Here is an 11,926-nt window from a genome sequence, read left to right on the forward strand (position 1 = left end):
GTTTCTCTCTTAAATGGAAGTAGTTATGGAAATAGTTGGGAGAAAATATGTTGCATCAGTAGCCTATTAGATCTGCACTTGGTCTTAAAGGGGAAGCAGTCTAATAAATATGCTGACGATTGCGCCATTACTGTGAATCAAACAACGAAAGGCAAAGAGAAAATCACTTACAGCTCTAGAATGAATAACTTCAGCTTGAATAAGCATTAATCTATCTATGATAAACAGGCTTGGGAGGGTTACTTTAAAAATGTATTCCGTTACAGTTACAAATTACTTCATAAAAAAAGTATTCAGTAACGTAATCCAAGTACTATAATATGAAAGTAATGTAACTGATTACTTTTGGATTACTTCAAGGTCACGTATATAAATAAAGTCAAGCAAGAAGAAATATTATAAAAAAATAAATAAATTAACTTTTATTTATTAAGAATTTGGTCCAGTGCACAATATTTGCAAAATATACACACAGGCCTGAATATATATTTATGTAAAGGGCTATACAGACATCTAGATTACTAATGTATGGTATTACAGATTATTTTGGTTTTTTTTTAACTAATTTTTAACTAAAAAATAAAAACACAACATTTAAAATTTTTACACAATCTACATATTAGTTTATTTTAAAATAGGCCTACATGTTGACTAAAGCCGTGATCTTTCTTAATTTGCCTGACTGAACTTGGGGCGTTGGCAGTGGGAGTTCCCCTACGACGTTACCTAGACAGCGAACTTCCCGTTATGTGAGAAAAGATTAAGAAAGGACATTTTGGGTACTAAAAAAGCGACTCTCCTAATTTCTACAAAATAGCAGCGGAATTTCCATGAATTAAAAGCGATTTTACCAGCAGGCAGCATCGTTTCTACTAGCAGCAGTGATTCAATCTGCGTCTGAGGAGATTGTAGAAAGCTGTTGCAGCGCGTGGCACACGTGAGTCATTACTGGCAACAAAACCAGGAACTACTGTATAATCAAGCAGCGCTTAATATAGTGGTATTATGCCAAAATACTTATTTATTTAGTTTTAAATGAAACCATTGTAATCCTGAAAGTATTCCCCCTTTTTTCAAAATGTAACTATAATCTGATTACTACTTTTTTTGACGTAACTGTAACGGATTACAGTTACTAGATTTTTGTATCCTGATTACATAACGCCGTTACATGTATTCCGTTACTCCCCAACCCTGATGATAAACTATGCAGTGTTATTTTACATTTGATTACTTTATTAGATTTATTTTTAGACCATACCTGAACAGTAATGTTAGTAGACCTTCCTGAAATTAAAGCACTGTGTAGGCCTATTTAATGTGTATCTTTGTTTAATTGTTTATCTTTTGTTTATCTATTGTTTATTTTTGTTTTATATTAAACTTTTTTTTATTTATTTTTTTATATATATTTATATTAAACAAAAAGAACCGATAAGAATACCGTTACAGTACCGGATCGGTGAGCAGTATCGGTAAGAGTAGTAATAACGTTAAAACCTTAACGATACCCATCCCTTGTCTAAGTGTAGGTCCAACATCTGATCTAGATACGGCCCAGATCTGGCTGACTACGGTAACCTCGGGAAAACTACTTCCGTTATTTGGGAAAAGCACGTAAAAGTCCTGACAGAAAGCGATGCATAAGGATGTAGTGTAACGATGCCCTGTTCCAGGAATGCCAACAATTTTGTTGGTAGTACAAGTTTGCAACAATTATTAGTTAACACCAAGTTGTCAACACTTAGGAAAAAATAATAAAAAATGCACGTTATACTACATCCCTATGCATCGCTTTCTGCCAGGACTTTTACGGGCTTTTCCCAAATAATGGAAGTGACATCGATGTCCGGGTTAGCGGTACAATGAGCCATCAGGCAAGTGTTATTTAAATAAACTCCTGATGTACTTACAAACTTTCTAATGCCTCATTTTATGAGTACAGAACCTATTTGTACTACTGTATAAGTTTGGTACCATTCTGGGCATTATTAGTGGGGTAATTTACAGGATACATTCTTGGATCCGTTAGCACCTGCAACTAAGCCATTCGGCTGATATCTCTAAATTAGCTCTAACTTCAATAATGTTTGACCAAGGGAAAAAAGGCTTCTGGGGGGTGTTTTGCTCGAGGTCATGGTGACAAAGGACCCTAGGTTGATTTTACTCTGAACCATCCCTTTAACTTCCAAAGCATAACAGCCCTCTCTCTGATGCAGCGATCGACATCTAATCATCCCTTGGAGCCCTGAATGAAATGCTAGGTCCATCATGAGAATGACAAGCAATCCCATCTAAAAGCTGCCAGACATGCGAGACAGTGAATGTGGGCGTCAATTCGACGGCACACGGCACACATATCGCTTAACACAACCCGCGCTGTCAGCCGGCAGCTCGACAGCACGCTGAAACCTTAATGAGAAAGGCAAGACGAACAACGTGCCGACGTGGTCATGCTCTCAAGAGAGAACAGAACTATTTCAGTGCCTGCACCACCTGAGGGTCTCCCCAGACAGAGCATGTGACGTGACTGTTGCCTGCACAGTGCTGCACAATATTGCCAGCCTAAGAAAAGAAAGGGCTCCCAGAGTTGCTTTGGATGTTGATTGGGACAATGCTGCCATATTCCCAGATAACAGAAATGGTAGACTTGTTAGAGAACAATACATTGCAAATTATTTCAGTTAATTTAGTTTTGATTTAGCCCATCCCTTAATAAAGGATAATGTAGGCTTATATAACTTTTTCATGTGTACATGCATTTTATTTGGCATCGGTAGCACACACTGTGGTTATCTTCCCAAATTCTAGTTCCACTTCACTGGATCAATAACTATAAAGTGTACTTGACATTCATAAAAAAAAGTTACAAGGCCACAATGGTTTTGGAATATTTTTCTTTATTATTTTGCTGTTATCACTTGTCAGCTTGGAGCTTTGGAGAGAAAAAATTATGATGAGTTTCTGGATTTCCAGGTCTAGTTTCCTCAGTGTCTTGCGTTTAATTTGCATCTCAAGGTCCATGTCCTGCAGCTTTCTTTTGTTCACATCAATCTTGACTTCTGTCAGCTCGATCTGTCTCTTAAGATGCGTTGTGTAGAGATATCTGACAGTTTGTGAATTCTGTGAACACCTTTTAGTTAGCATAGCAGAATTTTTGCATAATGTAAATTTACTTTAGGCAATACTCACTATGTTACCAGGCTGCCCAATGTCAGGATCCTGTAACAAATGATATTTTCTATTAGTACCACTTCCCTGACTTCTTATCTATTATGAACTTAAAAAAATGTGTCTATTTCCACAAAATTGACATGATACCTCGAGCCTTCTGGAGTCCAGCGACACGGACTGCTGTAGATGTGGCTTCCCTCTGCCATATTCAATACTTGTATTGATATTTTTGACAGGACATGCAAAGCCTATGATTTAATAAAGAGTACTCATCATAGTCTGGTGGCTCCAAAAGTGTAAGGGTGTTACCAGCCACTGCAAGGTAAGGCAAAGTCACACAGTCCACATAACAAAATATATATGGATTTCAATAGTTTCCATGTGCAGTAGTATGGCAATAATGTACCTTGTATGAAGAGGCCAGTATCCCTTGCTGGGCTAGAGTCAGTGGCTGTCCCTCCCTGGATCCCTTCAATCACTGGCTTCCCTTTATTTAAGTCCAGGGCCAGCTCCTCTGCTGTGGTGAAGTCTTGGGTTGGAGGGCCACCCCCCGTACCAGATATATGACTTTTTTTTTATTGCTAAAATCAGCACAGACAATAAAATGTCAGCAAACATGTCACCTATGTTCTCCGCAAACAAGTCACTTACCAGCCTGCAAAATATTCTTGTATTTAATCTTGACTTGCTGCCAAGTCCTTTTTTGGTCAGACATGTTTGTTCTTTAAGAGGAATAGATAGATACAAATGATAAAATAGATTAGATGGATAAAAATAGAGCAAATTATCTGATTATAGATTACATCAAATCAATTAGAAACAAAACCTACATACAAATAGATAAGAATAAAAAGATTAAACCGATTATAGACAAAAAAGAAACTAAATAGATCAAATAGATGCACATAGTGGGTAAGTGTTTGCAATTATTCCTCATGTTAAATGCATGTCCACTGGTCACATTTAAGGCAGAGTATACAATTATCTTTGAAAATGACAAGTAACTCCTTGAATTGTAATTATGAGGGTTTCAGTGGAGCACTGGTTATTTGGACTACTTACGCATTCAATCGGTCCACTATTGTTTGCCAGGCATTCTCTCTTTGTTTTATTACAGCAGCTGTATTGCCTTTTTTTCATATTATTTGTTTCACTTCTTCATACGTTTCCATAAGAAGCTGTTTCTCATTAGGCGAACAGTATGCCGCACGGGTTTTGTCCATTTTTGCATCGGTGATTCTGTGATCGATTTCGTGATCTTTTTAAGAATGCCGTGACCGTGCATTTATCCAAACTATGTACACCTGGCTTGACATATCTGCGAGTTCTCATCCTGGCTCAGCAAACGTGCAACGGATTAAGCCAGGATGCACTGATTAAACTAGGTCAAGCCGCGACTGTTCTGTTATCCTGGCTTTCTTAATTCGACTTTTGTGCAATACCCCTCAGGAGAAATTTCCACCTGTTTTTATGAAGAGTACGAAAACAATTTATTATGCAGTGTTTCCAAGGGCTGCAATAGTTTTATATAGATACTGATTACCAAATGGTTTATTGAAAAGTGCAGTCTTCATTGCCCAGAATAAACTTGTACACTACCTGTTCTGTAGACACTACTTTCGGTGGGGAAGGCTCTGTATTACTCTGTGGCAAACGTTGTCCACCTTCAAAGTCAGAGCTGACTGATGACGACGTTGGCGAACGCTGAGACTTCAGGGCCATTTTCACGTCATTTATCATATTTGATAGCTCTAGCAAAAAAAAAAGATATGATAAAGAAATAGCTACTGATTTACCTACTCAACTAACTCCTATGTGTACATATGCTCATACATGTTACAGAGGTTGAATGTTTCAGGTTTCTTGTCATATACTTGATAATAATGAATTATGAACTATTACCAATTGTTATTGTTTTTGTCTCAACTTTACATACCAAGTTAAATAATAATATTGAAACAGAATGGCAGTTCAACAATAATTTAAAGTCTTAAGTGCAAAGACACTAAAAAATAAACCAAGTTAAGTTCAAATCTAAACCACCAAATAGTTTGATAGCTGATTCACCACAACAGGGAGTAACTGTAATACATGCCTTGAATGAGCATTTTTCTCAATTGTTCGTTGTCATTTCAATTTTTTTTGTTTTCTTCCTCCATTTCTTTTAGCTGCCTCTGAGTCTCCGTCAAGGTGGTGTCTTGGTACTTATCCACAACCAGTTGGGCAACATTTCTCTTACTGAAACGTATCATATCTCTTCTAATCGCTCATTTCGCGTTTCAATGGCGGAAAGACATCAATAAAACAGCTGGTAAACTATAGGCTATGTCACATAGCATTTACCTCAGGTAAAGTCATTCAATGTTTACAGCAGGTAAGTCACTCTTTCACTTAATATTATGCACTATATTAGCCTATATATTCATTATATTTTAGTTAAGCTGTTAGTGATGTCTTGATTATTTAATGTATGTTTAAATAAATCTGTCATGAAAATTACAGCCACTGTGTATAAATGATTATATTTCAACAACGAATTGGAGTAAAAATATAATTTTATAATTAGATTCAGAAGTTAACCCTCTGGGGACCATGCTCGTTTTTTTTTTTAGCAATGAAAAATAAACACAAAATGCTCTGTTAATTTTGATCTTTCATTTTCGTGTAATACATCAATCGATCCTGTTCAGTTTCTATTTTTTTTCTGTATACTCACAATAAAAATAAAGTGTTTTGCTTTTTGACAAATAAAGAAAAACTAACATGATGCTATTTCTGCCTTCTCTCTGTCAGTAAACTCCCATTTGAAACGCGTTCGAAAATGATCTATAACTCCGCGAAAATTCAGTCAAACAGGGAAACAGACCCACGGGCATAAAGCTTGAGATCGCAGCTTTTAAATGAAGTAATTTATATAAAAAACAAATATTATCAGCTTCTGTAATCTGTATAAAAAGAGAGCGACTCCAGTCGAGCTCATTACGAGATGATTCACAGTAATTTGACCACGCCCCGGAGAGCGCGTGCTATTCAAACGCAAATTCTGAGAACCATTTCAGTCTGTGAAACGCCCACATCAACTGTAAACAAAGAGGCATAATATAGCCTATCTTATGGAGAAAATTTTCCGTGCTGATATGAGGAGCAGATCCCGCTGAGGAGTGAGGTAGGCTAAGTTATCCTTTCTCAAGTGTTAATGTGGAATAACGTTATGGAATAACGTTAGTGTAGGCCTATGTAAACAAAAAGATGAATCGCGTTTCTATAATATGAATCGCGTTTCTGTGAGATGAATGAAGGGTACATATTTGTAAAGACTGTTTAGCCTAAATATGAATCGCGTTTCTGTGAGATGAATGAAGGGTACATATTTGTAAAGACTGTTTAGCCTAAATATGAATCGCGCGTCTGTGTGTGAATAAACTGCTTTGCTAGAGCCTACTGAGATGAGTAAAAATCGACTGAAATATGTTGAAATAAAATGTATTTGTATAAGCAACGTATTAAACTGCAAATTAACATTTATAGGCTATGCCCTAATATTTCATAAAAACAACGTTACAGTCAGGCGAAGTATGAAAGACAATATTTTGTTGACTAGATTTGGGTACAGTTTTTACTGTAGAATATACTGTCACATCAAATAAGCTTTTCTGCTCATATAAAATACTATTTTGTCAAAAATAAAGTCATAGACTAAGATGTTCCAATGTTGGCTATATTCAAACTAATGAATACATATGATAAAATGTAGGCCTATAATCTTTTTTTATTTTATTTTTACAAAGAAAGAGTACTTTTTTGCAGAAATATTGCTGAAATTGTAATTATTGTTGTAATTGTAACCTTTTTAATAAAATAGCAAAACATATTTACAAGATAGATGTAAGCAAAATCTTAAATGGTCAATATAAGTCTTCTTCTAAATATATAGGCTATTTTGTCCTTGCATTGTGGCTCAGTCAGTGTCACACCTGAATGAATGGCTAATTATGCAGAGTCATTATGCAGAGTGGGTGGGACTGGGTAATCTAAGGTGTAAACTACTCCTCCCCCTCGCATATTGGCTTTCCAAGCAAAACCTGTTTTACACCATTTAAATCAATGTATTTTTTTTTTGAACGATAAAGCAAGACTATTTTCACATAATTTTGAAGCTAGAACTCGAAGAGAAAACATCCATTAGTCAAAAGTCTTGTGGGCACATATTTTGTATGAGTTTTGTGGTCTTATTTCAGCAACTTTCATTTATTTTTTTAAATAACCACGCATAAACATTATTCTCTTAAAAATACAAACATCTACATACATGTTGCTCGCATATTATGGTAGGCCTGTTTGTGCTATATAGAGTGAATTTACACCTTTGCCATTAACATGTTTATAAATAACTGAAAAAAGCACAAATGTCAGAGCATGTCAGAACATCTCAAGGGCCCCAAAAACAGCTTGGTCCCCAGAGGGTTAATGCAAAAACTTAAGTGCAGTTCACATGTTTGCATACAGTGTGTTATTTGGCTGTTGATATTAGGCCCATATTTAAAAAGTAAATAACAACTGAATTTAGGCCAATTATTTTGCCTGTTTTGATAAACTTTAATATTGTAGTAATGTTCAATTAAGGGCTCTCTATAGTTTATTTATACTGTAATTGAATTAATTTAAAGACAGACACAATTTATTCAGTAAAACACTGTTTACTAAAAAAGGAATTAATGTTTAGTCAAATTGTCAGAAAGACAATTTGACCGCCTGTTCTAAAGTGAAAGTTATATCCACATTAATTATTGCACTAATTGAGTGATATTTAGGTTTATTGGCCTAGAATAAGGCAATAATTATGGCTAAACTGCCAACAACACAGTACTAAAGAGAATTTGACTACCTGTTCTAAAGATTTACACTAGGGGTGTGCCTGAAGCACAATACCTTATTCGGAAAGGCACGGATAATGGCTTCATTTAAAATTCATTTTGAGGTGAACTAATCCTTTAGGGGTTTTCTGTTAGAACATTGTCATTAATAACTAATGATCTTCGCATGTAAGTGAATCAGTCAATCAAAACTAACTTTAGCTGGACAATAACTTTATTCTAGAGCTACTGTAAAGCCAAAACAATCTCTGTTACTTTCATTTCATATTATCAATGTAAAGCTGCTTTAAAACAATTCATATTGTTAAAAGCGCTATATCAATGAAAGTGACTTGACTTCCCTTGTGTGGCAATACGAGGACAAAAGGACACTATATATGTTATATGTTCTAGTTTAGACTACGCCACCCTGGGAATTTCGCCCAGAGAATATTATCCGCGCACAGGTTCCCCACTAAAGACAAAAGCATGGAGACACAGGTATTTATACAAAGTTACAAAAAGTTTATTATAATTTATAATAAAAAAACCCATAAGACAAGCCTCAAACAGTCAAATACAATGTTCACAAAAAGGAAGCTGCGGCCTTGCAAAAGATATGCATGTTCCCCTCATACACTACACACTCACTCTCACAGCACAAAGAGCCCCAGTGAAATGATCAGTCACGGCACACGTTGTAGACACCACCACCAAGGATAGGAGGGAAACGATCAATTTCCTAAGCCAAAAAGGCCGCAGTTCCTGAAAAAGAACACTCCACACCACACAAAGAAGAAAGTATTTTAGGAAAAAAAGGTTATACAAGCTAACAGGTGGATGGCAAAGACGCATCCACCAACAGACCTTGGCATTCAACCTTAATAGGTCAAATCAAATAAAGAAAATGAAAATAAACAAATTCAACAGTCTTTTTACCAAAATCAACAAAAAAACAAATACATTTGTTTTACACACAAATCAACATTTTAAATGAATAAGCAATACACAAAATAAATAAATTCACAAATATTATCTTTACCAAAAAAAAGACAATTTAAGACATGAAAAATTATACAAAAAGAAAACCCACACTTATGAAAACCCTAAATTACTTCTTCTGCAAAGTAAAATATCAAAACAAAGACAAAAAAAATCAATAATTTGAGATCTTAATATGGGCAAAATATCCACTAAGGAACTGTGTGTGAGCAGAAAATATGAAGATGTAACAAAGCACAGCAGGATCAAAACATCGTATCACAGCAGTCTCAAAATGGCCTATGACAAAACAGCGATGACACTGCACAAACTGTAGCTCTCCTGAAATTCACACAAATGGTTAAGGCAATCTATATATACACATAAATTTTAAAAGGAGAAATCAGATGATGACCTACCGTAGCCGCGAAGCCAGGCACCCAAAAGGACATCCCCTCAATAGTTTAATACAGTCGTCATTCACACCAAGTCACGAACTAACAAAACAAATGCAGGAGAGTTGCCTTCTAACCAGTTGCTACACTTTAACAAGGCATCAACAATAAATTAAAACCTGTCATACCCGCACCTGAAGTCCACAGACGCCTGCACAACAGCCATCCAAATGAAGCCAGAACCACGTTTATAATGAAACGAATCGGGAAATTGTTGTCCGCCTGAAACGGTCACAGCCGCGTGCAGCGAGAAGCAACCAGACGAGAGTCCACAAAAGGCGCGCTAGTAGCAGTCACAGCGGCGTACAGCATGCAGCAAATAGGCGAGGGTTCCCAAATAACATGCTGGGAGCGGTCACAGCAGCGTGCAGCATGAAACAAACAGGCGAGCGTTCACAGAAGACGCGCAAGGAGCCTAAATACACGCGCAGATTAATGACGTCACATAACTTAGAATGCGGACAAATGGGCTTTCAGCTCATTATGCCACACTTGCATAGGCTTTTTGTCACTGCTGGTTTAATGTTCTAAATAACAATAGGACTTAGTCTAGATTTAATGCCAGATCTCTTTGTTTTTTAAGTCTGCAAATATTTTAAATGTATTATTATGTAAATTGGTACTTAAGTAAATGGTGTGTGATTATGTGCATGAAATTCATTCAGTGACAGTAGAATACAAACAGTCTTACCGGTGTATGCTCAACATCAGTTTCATCTGAATCCGTATATCTTGACGGCGGGACTGAGTGCCTGTTTTTAGGCAGTGGGTTGTTAATTTCATCAGACTCCAACCGTAGAAATTCCTTAATTTTAGAATTAGTATGAAATCGCCTGAAAAAAAATGTCAAAGTTGGAGGATAGATCAGATTAAGGCACTTTACAGTAAAGAAAACAATATTTAGTGCACTTAATTTTTGTGCATATAGGGCTGGGCGATATGGACCTAAAGTCATATCCCGATATATTTAGGCTGAATATCGATATATGATATATATCCCGATATTTTTTCTGCAAAGTGAGACCAAATGTTCAGTCAAAGTCAAAGCCAAATATGACGTCACAAGTAGTTTTATTGAAACCGGCTATTTCAGTGAACAGTTGCAAAATCAAATGAATAAATAATAAACAGGTTTCTTCACCTTAGGGCTGCACAATTATGACAAAAATCATAATTGCAGATTATTCCCTTGGAATTGTAATTGTGATTTATGAATTATGATTATCAAAATTTACATTGAATATATATAAACAAATTTTGTGTAAACGTGTTATAATTTGCCTATATATGTATGTTATAATATATTTGCCGATATATTTTTTATATCGATATTTACACAACTGTCATAACTTCACACATCATAACAGCTTCACATTATTTATTGAACCTGACACTGTAAAAACAAAATGCATTAGATAGGTCTACTTACTGCTCACAAACTTGATAGAGGCAGCGTACACTGGCCAGCCATGTTTTGGCTTTTTCCCTTTCTGCCATTCCACAGCAGCTGAATAGTCAGTTTGCGGGTATCCATCGTCATCCATCTTGGTGTCATCATATTTACGTATGGCTTCAGTTTTCACCTCGCTATACATCCCAGCATCCTCCCCACTGACCCATTGGACCACTGCAAACTTTCTCATCACACCTTGGGCATTAAAAGAGTTTGGCTTTTAGTGAATTTAGATTACGGCATATAAGGTTGTTTCATCAGATCTCACATGGGAAGGTCACATTTTTATGTCTTGTGAGTCTGATTGTAGCATCATGGGCATCATTTTTGCTTAACAGTTTGCCAGACACAGCTAACGTTACACCAGCTAAATGTCAGCTGTATGCAAGTTAGCTGCAGATCTGTGAAAAAGATCAGTAACTTACAATAGATAATTAGGGCTGTTGATTTAATGCGGTAATCTGATTAATTAACGTTAGTTGTGAGAAAATAATGCGATTAAAATATTTGACCTCAAGACCGTTTTACCGCTCTCTGGGTGCTTAAATTAGTCAGTGATCTGGATTTCTATTGGATCCCGGGCAGCAGTTCAAACATCAACCAATCGGCGTATTTTATGGTCATATGGACCTAATTCATTTGCCTACATGTAGATATGTGTTCAGAAAATAGGCTACTTTTATATTATGCAAAATGCCGAAACGAAAATGTTATTGCTTTAACAGTTGCCAAGGAGAAGAAAAAATGATTTCTCGTCGTACTCGGAACAGGTGGAAAAGAAGGTAAAACTTGTTTTTCCAGCAAAGTTTTGGCCCTAGAAATGTGTGTATTAAATATGGTACACTATAATATATTCATAAATAGGCATTATGCTTATTGTTTAACATAATTTTACAAATAATGTTTAGTTTAAGTTATGTTAAGTTATAGTTTTAAGGTTTTACGAATTTGATTAAAATGTTGTAACATGCATTGCCAAACAATTATTCTATTTCCAATTAATTTATACC

General features: G+C 35.9%; 1 long non-coding RNA gene across 4 annotated transcripts; it reads right to left on the reverse strand.

The window, feature by feature from the left end:
- Positions 1 to 2,916: 2,916 nt before the first annotated feature.
- Positions 2,917 to 9,920, reverse strand: LOC308689669. 4 transcript variants are annotated; one of them, XR_014030034.1, is made up of 7 exons: positions 9,598 to 9,920; positions 9,428 to 9,505; positions 8,679 to 9,350; positions 3,581 to 4,925; positions 3,322 to 3,489; positions 3,193 to 3,222; positions 2,917 to 3,123 (listed from the first exon to the last, which is right to left on the reverse strand). It is a non-coding gene; the product is annotated as an uncharacterized lncRNA (long non-coding RNA). The 4 variants fall into 4 exon arrangements; XR_014030035.1 differs by having other exon boundaries at positions 2,917 to 3,106; positions 8,679 to 9,505; positions 9,598 to 9,856; XR_014030036.1 differs by having other exon boundaries at positions 8,679 to 9,505; positions 9,598 to 9,856.
- Between the last annotated feature and the right edge of the window lie 2,006 nt (positions 9,921 to 11,926).

This window comes from Scardinius erythrophthalmus (assembly GCF_964197995.2).
Source record: "Scardinius erythrophthalmus genome assembly, chromosome: 4".
NCBI lineage: Eukaryota > Metazoa > Chordata > Actinopteri > Cypriniformes > Leuciscidae > Scardinius > Scardinius erythrophthalmus.